At 37.3% G+C, this 11257-nt stretch overlaps 2 protein-coding genes across 2 annotated transcripts in view; both read right to left on the reverse strand.

The window, feature by feature from the left end:
- The window catches only part of LOC107724961 (protein kinase C gamma type-like), an 8949-nt gene extending 7806 nt beyond the window's left edge, over window positions 1-1143 (reverse strand). The window contains exon 1 of the mRNA XM_016534062.1: window positions 937-1143. The gene's annotated coding sequence lies outside the window, so the exon portion shown is untranslated. The remainder of the gene's footprint in view (window positions 1-936) is intronic.
- LOC107724902 (glutamate receptor ionotropic, NMDA 2D-like) overlaps window positions 1-11257 on the reverse strand; it is a 122066-nt gene that overhangs the window by 468 nt on the left and 110341 nt on the right. Inside the window, exons 17-18 of the mRNA XM_016534005.1 lie at window positions 1472-1583; window positions 771-864 (exon numbers count right to left, since the gene is read on the reverse strand). The gene's annotated coding sequence lies outside the window, so the exon portion shown is untranslated. The remainder of the gene's footprint in view (window positions 1-770; window positions 865-1471; window positions 1584-11257) is intronic.

Consider the following 11257-nt stretch of genomic DNA (forward strand, 5'->3'; position numbering starts at 1 on the left):
CACACACACACACTCTACATTCTCCATGTCAACCAGATTCCCACCACCTGCTCTTCCACATTTTCTGCAAGCTCATTGTCTCCCCACATTCTTTTTTATACAATTTATTAAATATATAATATAAAATAATATAATATAATTTTATATCTTGATTTTAATTTTATAATATAATTTTTTTTTATTGTTTTTGTAATTTTATAGCTTCAGTTTAGTATTGTTCAATTGTGGAATTCTTATTAAAATGGCAAAACAATAAGTGTATATATATTAGGTGTGTTTATATAAATGTATATGTATTAAATATAATTATATTATTATACAGTTCTGGTGTTATATTTTATATTTTCACTAAAGTAATACTATAAATACTGTATATATAAATATTTTTTATTATTAAAATGACAAAAGCAATATACAAGGCATACATCTAAACATCTGTGATATAAACTGACTGCTGTTTTTTGGCTGGTTTGAGGTCAGTCAGAAGTGGACTGCTTTAGGATCGATCAGACTCACATTAAAAGAAAATGCATCGAGAAAAGCTGAAATGAATGATGACGCACAGGATCAAACCAAACAGGAGACAACACTGAACAAATGATCGTCACATTAATTAAAGAGCAGATCTACAGAGCTGGAGACTGAAGAAAGGAAACAAAGAATTTAGGACATCCACCAATGAGTGACACAGACTACATTTATGAAAGAAAGAAAGAAAGAAAGAAAACTTTAAATATTTTAAACTTTAAATTTAAGAAACCTGTAAATACCTGTAAATGTGGCAGTATGGTTTCTCCTCTTCCTCCCCTCTCTTCCTCTCACTTCTTCTCAAGGCTCTTGTTATTCTATGCAATCAATCCTTGGCTCATAAAAAAGTAAAAGAAAAAAAAAAAGACAACCTCACCGAACAGAAGGTCTACAAGAAAGGAAACACACCTGAAAAAATAATCAAAGCCCAAAAAGGAAATTAAGAATGAAGGGAAGGATGATACAGCAGCTTTCCAGGAAAGAGAGAAGAAGGAGTGTATGGCCGTATATTCCTTTATCCAACAGAGTATAGAGGGGGTGAGGAAAAGAGGCAATTTTCACTTTCCAAGATTGATTCTGTTTTTACCAACAGAAAGAGGGGATGAAGTGAAGTGAGACAGAGACAGAGAGAGTGTGCGTGTGAGAGAGAGAGGGAGAGAGAGAGAGAGAGAGAGAGAGAGGGAAAAGGAGGGAGTAGATGAAGAGAAATAGGCAGCAATTCATTTTTGAAATCTGGGTTACCCCTCTCTAGAGAGTAAAAGAGAGACAGATGATGGGAGGGTGAGGAAAGAGGACAGAGAGAGAGAAAGAGAGGGAGATGTTGGCCAGCAGCTCGGTCAGCCAGTAGCTCCTCCAGTGCAGACAAGTGTTGAACGCAAAGAAATCTGATCAGTGATCAATAATCAGCTTCAGTCTGTAATGCTGCCAGTCTCACTCTATAAACCTGTTTGGACAGATGGGTGTCTTGACAGCCGTGTTGCTCATACGTAAGGACTCTGAGGCCTGATCGACAGCTCCAGTGAACCACTGAGAATGAGACAGGAAGTTCAGCATTCCTGAAAAGAGTAACATAAAGCATTAAACAGCATGTAATGGTGCAGGCAGAAGAGTCATGTTCATTCAAACTGAGCATGTGACCCTGCCAGATTTATAAGCCAGGTTCACAAATAAATAAATAATGAAAATTATTATAAATTCTATTTATAAATTGTTTGCATTTATGTCACTCACAAATTATAGGTCACATACAAATATAGCCCAAACCAGCACATCCACTGCAAGAAGGCTTCGGCTTTTTAATTTTACTTCACATTATTTTATTTATATATTTACATATATTTATATTTATTTATATATACTGAAGATAACTTTTTGAAAGATATTGTTTTTTTTGTTTGTTAGTTTTGTTTTGTAATTTTGAGGTGTTCAGTTTTATTTTGGTTTTGTTTCATGCTCTTTGTGTCTTGCCCTGAACTTTTATGTCACTTCCTGTCTCCCGTGGTGTTTGTAGTCTGTTTGTTCATTGGTTCCCCTTGATTAGTCTCCCCACCCAGGTGTGTCTTATCTTGTTAAGCTTGTTAGCCCCCTGTGTGTATATATAGCCCTAGTTTTTCTTTAGTTCCTTGTGAGTTGTTAAATGTAATGGTTATCTGTTTGCCAGTCATTCTGTTCTTTGTTCCCTTTGGTTTTTGCCTTATTGTTTGTTCTAGTTTTTCCATGAAATACCAGCACATAGATCCTTGCCTCTGCCTGTTTTCCGCAGCTTCTCCACAACGTTACAGTTTTTGACTGGCTTGTCTCTTTGACTATTGTATCTTTGAGCCTATATTTAGTATAAGTAAAATACTTAAGTACTGTTAAAATCAGATACTCTAAGACTTTTACTCAAGTTGTTTAGGAATTGGTGACTTGTAACGTGTAGTGGTGTAATTTTCACTGTAAGGTATCTGTACTTTTACTCAAGTATGGTTTTAGGTACTCTTTACACCTCTGAGAAAGACTATTATTACACACACACACACACACACACACACACACACACACAAATCAACTAAATTCTTTTATTTTGAACTCTATATAAGAATCCTTACTTTTTTTCAAGGTTTCCACAAAAATATTGCACACCACAACTTTTCCAACAATGAAAATGTTAAGAAATGTTTCTTGCGCACCAAATCAGCACATTAGAATGATTTCTAAAGGATCAAGTGACATTGAAGACTGTAAAAAAAAATTCAGTTTTGCCATCACAGGAATAAATTAATTTTTTAAAAATAAAATAGAAAATAAAAAATTTTAATTGTAATAATATCAATGTTACAATAATACTGTAATGACATTCACAATAAACCTGTTTTACGGAATTTTTGATCAAATAAATGCAGCCTTTAAGAACATAGACTTATTTCAATAACATTTTAGAAATCTTACTGACCCCCAACAAAAGTAAAGCACAATCGTTTTAATTTTATGTCATAACAAGGTTCATGTCACCCAAAATGCTTGCGTATAAAAACAATATACGATAGACAGATCAATTATTATAAACTAAAATATAAAAATAAAATAAAAATGGCTCAAGGGTTCACTTGTCATTTTCTAGTTTAATAACGTACAGTATTGTGTGAGGATCTGAACCTATAGGTCACCTTGCACACTATACAAAAAAATAAAAATAAATAAAATATACCTCTAGACTAACACATCCCACACAAATACAAAAAGTTTTCATGTCTTATCTTGCCTAGAGCAAAAGTGAGTCTGAAGTGCCCCTGGTGCCCCCTGAAAACAAATAGGTGCATGATGTTCCTGCACACAGGTGGCTATCTGTAGCTCTCACAGCTGCATCTGAAACCAGGTCACAGTGTATGTGAGACAGAGAGGAGGCAGACAAGATGGCCGTCAGACACTGACATTAAAAGAGGGAGGAAGACCAGAGGGAAGGGCGACAGTGAGGGGTCTGGCCACAGTGCTGTTATATTGGGACGAGGGTGCAAGGAGCAGTGTTAGGACATAACACTAACCCACTAACATCCAGAGAACAGGAGTGAGACAGAGTCCAGGAGGTGATGTGAAGGGAAGGAGAGGATGAGCGGAAGAGGGAGGGAACGGGGGAGCGAGTAAAAGGTTGAAGGTCTAATTATGTAAAATGTAGGTTATTAGTCTCCTGATGGGGACACTGTGAGAAAATTAATTAACAATTATAATTAGCAAGATTGTTAGAGAGCAAAACGGTGTCATTGGACAGGTATGTGTATGGAGACTTATGGGTGTGTGTGTCGCTGTCATTGAGAGGGAGGGTGTGTAGGTCAGCGTGTTTTATATCTTAATTTCAGATAGAGGCACATGCTGCAGCAATGATTTCAGAGTTTCAGTGTCTAATGTCTGCGGTGATAAATCAATGCCAGCTTCATGTCTCTGGTCATGCTGTAATAGCATCATAATGCAGAATATAGATTGGCTTTACAAAGTGAAGGGCCTGTGCACTTATCTATAGTCATCTATATTGTTATGTGGAGAGGAGAAATTCTTGCAGGGAAAGTTCACCCTAAAATGAAAATTCACTTATTTATTGATCCTCATGTCGTACAAAACCTGTGTGACCTTCTAAATCTGCGGAATACAAAAGAAGGATTTTGAGAAATTGTACTGGTCACTCTTTTCCATGCATTTACAATGAACGCACCAACAGAGTATCATAGTATCATAAAAGAGAGCCATATAACTCATTTCCTTTATTCCAAATCATCTAAAAACAATATAATAAGCTTTGTGTGTGGAACAGTCCAAAACTTTAGACCGAAAGATTTGTTCTAGTGCTACTTAGTGCGTTATATGAACAAATCTTTCTTGAGTTAGATATTGTCAATGAATCAGTTGATCCAGTTCACAAAAGCAGCCTGAATAATTCATTCACGGATCAAACTGTTTCATCTCACTGGGGATCGCAGCAGTTAACTATGAAAGCTTGTTTCTGCCAAAGTATAAATGGGACCCTGGACCACAAACCAGTCATAAGGGTCAATTTTGTGAAATTGAGATGTATACATCATCTGAATAAATAAGCTTTCCATTGATGTATGGTTTGTTAGGATATGAATTTTGAATCATTTTGGCAATGTTTACTCAAAAACTGAGGTGCATAAGCTCACATCACTGAGGCCTATGATCAATAAAAAAAGAAGTACAAAACATGTGCTAATTGAAAGAAAACAAGTTGATAAAAAGATTGAATCCAATATGTGACCTTGGACCACAAAACCAGTCATAAGGGTACATTTTTCGAAATTGAGATTTATACTATCTGAAAGCTGAATAAATAAGCTTTCCATTGATGTATGGTTTATTAGGATAGGACAATGTTTGGCTGAGATACAACTATTTGAAAATCTGGAATCTGAGGGTGCAAAAAAATCTAAATATGGAGAAAATCGCCTTTAAAGTTTTCCAAATGAAGTTCTTAGCAATGCATATAACTAATCAATTGATCTATTTACGGTAGGAAATTTACAAAATATCTTCATGGAACATGATCTTTACTTAATATCCTAATAATTTTTGTCATAAAAGAAAAATCAATAATTTTGACCCATACAATGTATTTTTGGCTATTGCTACAAATATACCCCAGCGACTTAAGACTGGTTTTGTGTAACTTTTTATCTCACAATTCAAACTTTTTTTCTAAGAAATTGCAAGAAAAAAGTAAAAAATGTGAGATACAATCTAAGTAAGTCAGAATTTATCAAGTGCCCGAAACAAGCTTCCATATAACAGCTTATTGGAGGAGAATATTATCAGTGAATAAGTTACAGTATGTTCCTCAAACAATGCTTGCATATTAATTCAGAAAACTGTGAATATAGTGCACAAGCGATACTTCTATAACGTGTCCTTCTTTAAGCTTGAAGAAACCATCATAGAAGTTCTAATGGTTTCCACTACAAATACCATTACAAACCTTACAAACTATCAACTGTTAACCATTAAAATCATTATCTAATGGTTTCCAGTAGCACTGTTGCCAAGTTTGTGGTTTTTAAGTGGAATTGGGCTACTTGTTTTTTTTTTCATGCAATTTAAAGTTTGACATATTGCATAAATTAAAATTCACTAGAATGTGCGTATTAAAATATTTTACATTCTACTAATAATAAAACACATTACACATACTGTTTATGATTTCTACCAGTCATTTTCAAATTGAAATTGTGTACAATGCATAACAGCAACTACAATATAAAATATGTATTTTATGTATGGGAATGGCATATGTTGAGTTTTAATATTTGGATAGGGTCTTTGGGCTTGTTTTGGGCTATTTTTGATTGGCCCTTGGGCTGGTTTGTGTTACACAGACCTGGCAACTGTCCAGTGGTGTGTTTTGGGCCATATTCCATTAGGATTTAGTAGTTTTAGCATGCCATGAATAGAAGGAAACAAATTATCTCTAGAGACCCACAGGGACGTTTACAGTTTCTATTAAAACCAATACGATTCCCATTATAACCATTTAAACCATTACAAATTCTTTGAGGGTTTATAGTGTTTTTTTTTTCCAGCAGGGAGCCCCAGTCCCTATTTATTATGTTGCAGAGAAAAAAAAGTGACAATTGTTTTTTTTGTGTGTGTGTGTGTGTGTGTTCTACACAAAACTGATTTGGAAAAACACGAGGGTGAGTAAATGATGACAGAATTTAAATTTTTGGGTGGGTTAATTCTAGAAGATTCATTGCATTACTGGGCTTCTGTAGTGTAACAAGACATCTATAAAAATGAAGAATAAAAGGACAAACTAGTCAACAAATGATTTGTGCAGACAGAATGAAAAGGTGATGGGAAAAGAGGACAAAACCATTTTCACCTCTAAACACGTGAACAGCATATCTGTTGGTTTGCAGTGCCAAAGTATGGCAGGCTTTCAGTATCATGTTACAAATGTGGCCATGAGGCAAATCACAGATATGCATCATGTTTAGCCTTTTCACACCCGTCATCTTTAAAGGGGAGCTTTTTTTATCATCACCTTGCTAGAACAAACATCCAAACAATGTCGCATAATAAGAAAGACACAAAACTTCTAATGGATTTCTCCCCTGAGAGGCGTTTATACTGTAGACAATCACAGAAACAGCACTCTTACTAATTATGCATTTTTTCTTTGCCATCGAAAATAGCTGCAAACAAATACAGATTTGAGTTTAAAGATTTCACAAAAGATTTTGATTTTTGATGGGCAAAAACCTGTATATATATCAAACATGTTCAATATTTTGTGCTGTTATTGTTTTAATTTATCATGCATCTCCTAGCAACAATGCACATTTCAACATTCTGCATTGTTGTTTTTGGAATGATCGAAAAGTCTGTGTGTGATAATCAGTCGTGTAGTGTATGGTGTCCAGTTTTCCCCCTGTAAATTACTCTGTAAAGACATTTTTTTTGATAACTACTGTATCAAAAAATCTGTTTGAAAATCTGTTCAGTTTTTTAAAAATTCTGTAGTGTTTTCACTATTTCCTTTTAACATAGTCTGCTTTAAGCAGTGAATGAAAATGATTATGCAAATTTATACACTGAGTGTGTTGAAAAAACTGTAAATGGCATCTTCTGGCGAGATGCAGGAATTCATTCTGTGCGACCCACACAGTGCATATATTCTCTAGCAGACAGCTGTTGAATACAGTACATGGGTTGCACACTTGTTACTAAGTTGCATTATGGGATTGAATGAGTGCACTTGATAATGTTCATTATGGTTTTTGACACCACTACAAATGGCTGTTCCTTCAAATAGTGCACAAAATAAAGTTATAGGAAGCGATTTCAAACACAGCAAGTGTTTTCTGAACACATCGGTTGAGTGAATAATTCAATGAATCACTTATAAATTCAGTTTAATAATAGCAGATTTCTCTTATATTGCAAGACACACACACACACACACACACACTTCGTTGTTTCATTTTGGTAGAATGCAGCCGAAATTACAAGAGCAGCGGTCATGCTGTGAACACAGGGAGGAATATTTCACAGCGCCTGCTTTACAATGCCCCACTCCTGCTCGTAAAAATGAACTATGGCAATGCTGAGTGGAAATACATTACCGTCATAAAGCACTCTACCACGCCCGCAGTACTCTGGGAACACACCTCTCTCACATAGAACAAGAGAGAGAGACTGTTTTGCTGCTGATTAGTTGCTAAAAAGCAAAGGGGCTGTGATAAAATGGAACAAAGGCAATAGTCACTGACTATCTGGAGGCTTGTTAGGGATGGAGGGAAGGTAGTTCAGAGTTGGAGACATCCACAACTCAAACACCTTTAGAAAAGCCATAAAAATCCTTCATTACCTCTTTGGGGGCCATAATTGTGTTAAAATGACTATGTCACACATAGAAAAATTGCACATACAGATCTGTGTTAGAGATGATGTCGCAGTGCATTCCAACAGTAAAATACCCAGTACACAAAACCAGCATAACTTAATTCATCAGTGTGGATCATTATAAAATAACCCTCACATATTCACACTTTTATTTGCCAATATTTCAGTTTTTTTTTTGCTGACTGAGCTTTTTTAATTCTGACTGCATAATACTCCTATAAGCCCCAGCATTTCAGAACTAATTTCTTCCTCTTCGTTTGCTGATAAAGTTTGAGGCAGTTTAAATCCAGAGAGCATTGATAACACAGGCACTTTTGCTTCAGGCACAAAAGCAGTGTTAAACTAACCTGAAACACGGCAGCCTATTTTCCGAAAAAGCACTGCATTCATTAAATCATCAGTGAGTCACTGACATCTCCTGTGTGACTTTTGACAGATATGGGGATGATGAGGCTGTCTAAATGAGTCTGAGGAATGGCAGGAGGATATTAATAGCTTCCTTTTTACAGGATTTTCCTTAAAGCTTTTGCAGGCTTTCTGTAGTGATTCTCATCTGAAAGATTTTCATGAATGTGCAGATTCAAATCTGAGAAGTACATTTATACACTTGATTTGATGCGTGCACCTGTACGCTTTTCTTGGAAACAGATTAAATGGGCCATATTTTAGATTTTTGTAGCATTTCATTTATTTTTTCTCCCTGAGTTCCACTAGTCAAGGTTTCTTACACCAAAAGCAGTCATTATGTAGTTTTACACCATTTTTCATCCTTTCAGTATTATAATTGGGTAGCCTATTTTTGTTGCTATACCTTTAACACTTTTATATGTAAATGACTTATGATTGGTTTACCTACATGTACTAACCAGACATGTTTCCTCCAAGCAGGCAAAGTAGGCAGTGCCACCTCAAAATATTGGTTGAGAAAAAAATTGTAGTACAAAAATAAAACAACACAAATATTACAAAATATAGCTTAAAAAGTGTATAAATACACTCGTATTTAGTGTATAAATACACTTGTTTTTCTAAAGAAACACTGTCCAACAGCAACACCAGCAGGTAAAGTTACAGCGGGAGTCTGCATCTCTCTTGCCTCCACTGAGCCCATTGAGTTTTAACAGCATGCAGTGATTTTGGTGTGGGGTAATTGAGAACGAATGGGGGAAAGTCACGGGAGAGGAGGCAATGCTTCCATCGCTATATGATTGGACATGACTGGTTATGTTCGGCTGTGATTAGTTCATGCCTCTTGTGTTTATGTGTGTTCCAGGTTCGTGAATCAGTCTGAATAAACAATATAATGGTGTTAATGGAAAGACTAATTTTAAAAAGTCCCGTTCAGACTACACAATTTTAGTCCGATTTTGGCACAATGTGCTTGACGTAGGGTGTCGTGGGGATTTGTAAACAAATTGTTTCATCTCGTGTAGTGTGCCATAGTGCAAGAGAACCGATGCATGCCATGTCTGCGAGGCTTCACGACGTCAACACAGAAAGTCTTTTTTTTTCCCCGTCGTCCATGACAAGTTCCGTCACAGCTATGACACAAACCAATAAGAACACAGAAGCGCCTTCGTACATACTTTCAAACATGCCGAAATGAAAGAGAGACCACGGTATTGGTCCTGCTAGGTGTAATTTTACAATGGAGGATGTTCGTGGAGCTATGACAATACTCCTGCATTTATGATGTTTTCTTGAGGGATTATCGCGACAGAGTGAAAAAGGTCAGTTAAAAACTATTTTACCTCAGTTCTCTTTGACAGTCCTCTTCATTCAGTCCAGAATTGTGTCTACTGTCAGGTTTTCTTTCTTTTTGGGCTTTTCTGAGATAAGACAGGGCAGAACATGCTGTTTGCTAGCCATTGTTTGTTTACGCTCATGTCACCACCTGTCTAGTCCCGCACAATTGACGACAGCATGCACATCGTTAAAGACGACAAGCGAAGAATGTTGAAGAATGAAGAATCGTGTAGTCTGACATGTTTCTTGTTCACGACATGACAAGATTTTAGGAGACAAAATCGTGCAATCTGACAGTGACTGTCGTAACGGACAAAAAAATTGTGTAGTCTGAACAGGGCTTTAGATATATAACCACTTTGTTAAATTAAAATAAGACTTGAAATGGCCTGAAAACATGATCTGTAGGAGTTTTTAGTGAGTAATCAGCTTGGTGAAATTTAAAGTAAACTTCTTTTTCTCCGAAAAAAAAAAAAAATTGTTAAAAGTTAACTATTAAAAAGAATGGCTGAACAGTTCACAAATAAAATATATTTTTTAAATTGTTACTGCCTTGAGATATTATTTTGTAATACATTTAAAATGCTTAAACACAAACTTAAATATGAAAACACTAACTGTCAGACTTTGTTCCGTGTTTTGCTTCCCATGTGCCTTCCTTGCCCATATTTGGTAATCTTCCGTTTCCTGTCCCCATTGTGTTGAATTAATTCCAGGTGATCCCCGTTTATTTCCATTGATCCCAGGTGTGTCTCGGCATCCCCTCGTCTTGTCATGTGTTTAAATAGTGTTCCCTGTTTTTAGTTCAGCGTCCGGTATTGTTCATGTCTACCTGTGCTTCGTGAGTTTTTCTTGTTTCCTTATTGTAATTAAACTTCTCTGGCTTGATGTACTCCTCGTCTCCCTCCGTTCCTTGCTTCATACTCCACTCAGTAGTGCAACCGTGACAGAATACTGAACCAAAAAGAGATGACTGCAGCTGAGGACGCGCTGTGGGGTTTGCGGCAGGGCGGTCTGAGGTTGGAGCGATATGTGGAGGGGTTTCTCAAGCTCTCTAACCGGGGGAGCTGGCACGACGCCGCTCTAGGTGCGTGCTTCCTGCTGGGATTGGATGACGAGATAATCAGCTGCGATCTTCCTACGTGTGATTTTCCCCAGATTGAGCTGATTATTCTCGTGCTGTTCTTAAATGGTTCCGATTTTGAAGTGGAAGAAGTAAAGAAACTTCCCAAGCCTCGTCATCCAACTCCCACTGGAACGCACCGCATCTCCCCAGCTCACCCCACGCCGAGAACCTCCACATACCACTCCAACGGCTCCAGCCCGCCGGCCGTGGCTCACTCAAGCCCGCCGGCCGTTACCGAGTCAGGCCCGCCGGCCGCGCCGTTGTCAAGCCCGCTGGCCGCTACGAAGTCAAGCACGCCGGTTACCGCAACGACAAGCCCGCCGGCTGCCCAATTCACCCGTAACCAAAGGAGGAGGACAAAGAGAAAAGCACTATTCTCTGCCTTCATCCTAGCCCCAGAGCTCGCTCCAGTGTCGGCTCCAGTCCCAGAGCTCGCTCCAGTGTCGGCTCCAGCCCCAGAGCTCGCTCCAG

The sequence above is a fragment of the Sinocyclocheilus rhinocerous genome, unplaced genomic scaffold (assembly GCF_001515625.1).
Source record: "Sinocyclocheilus rhinocerous isolate Xijiao unplaced genomic scaffold, SAMN03320098_v1.1 scaffold883, whole genome shotgun sequence".
Taxonomy (NCBI): Eukaryota; Metazoa; Chordata; class Actinopteri; order Cypriniformes; family Cyprinidae; genus Sinocyclocheilus; species Sinocyclocheilus rhinocerous.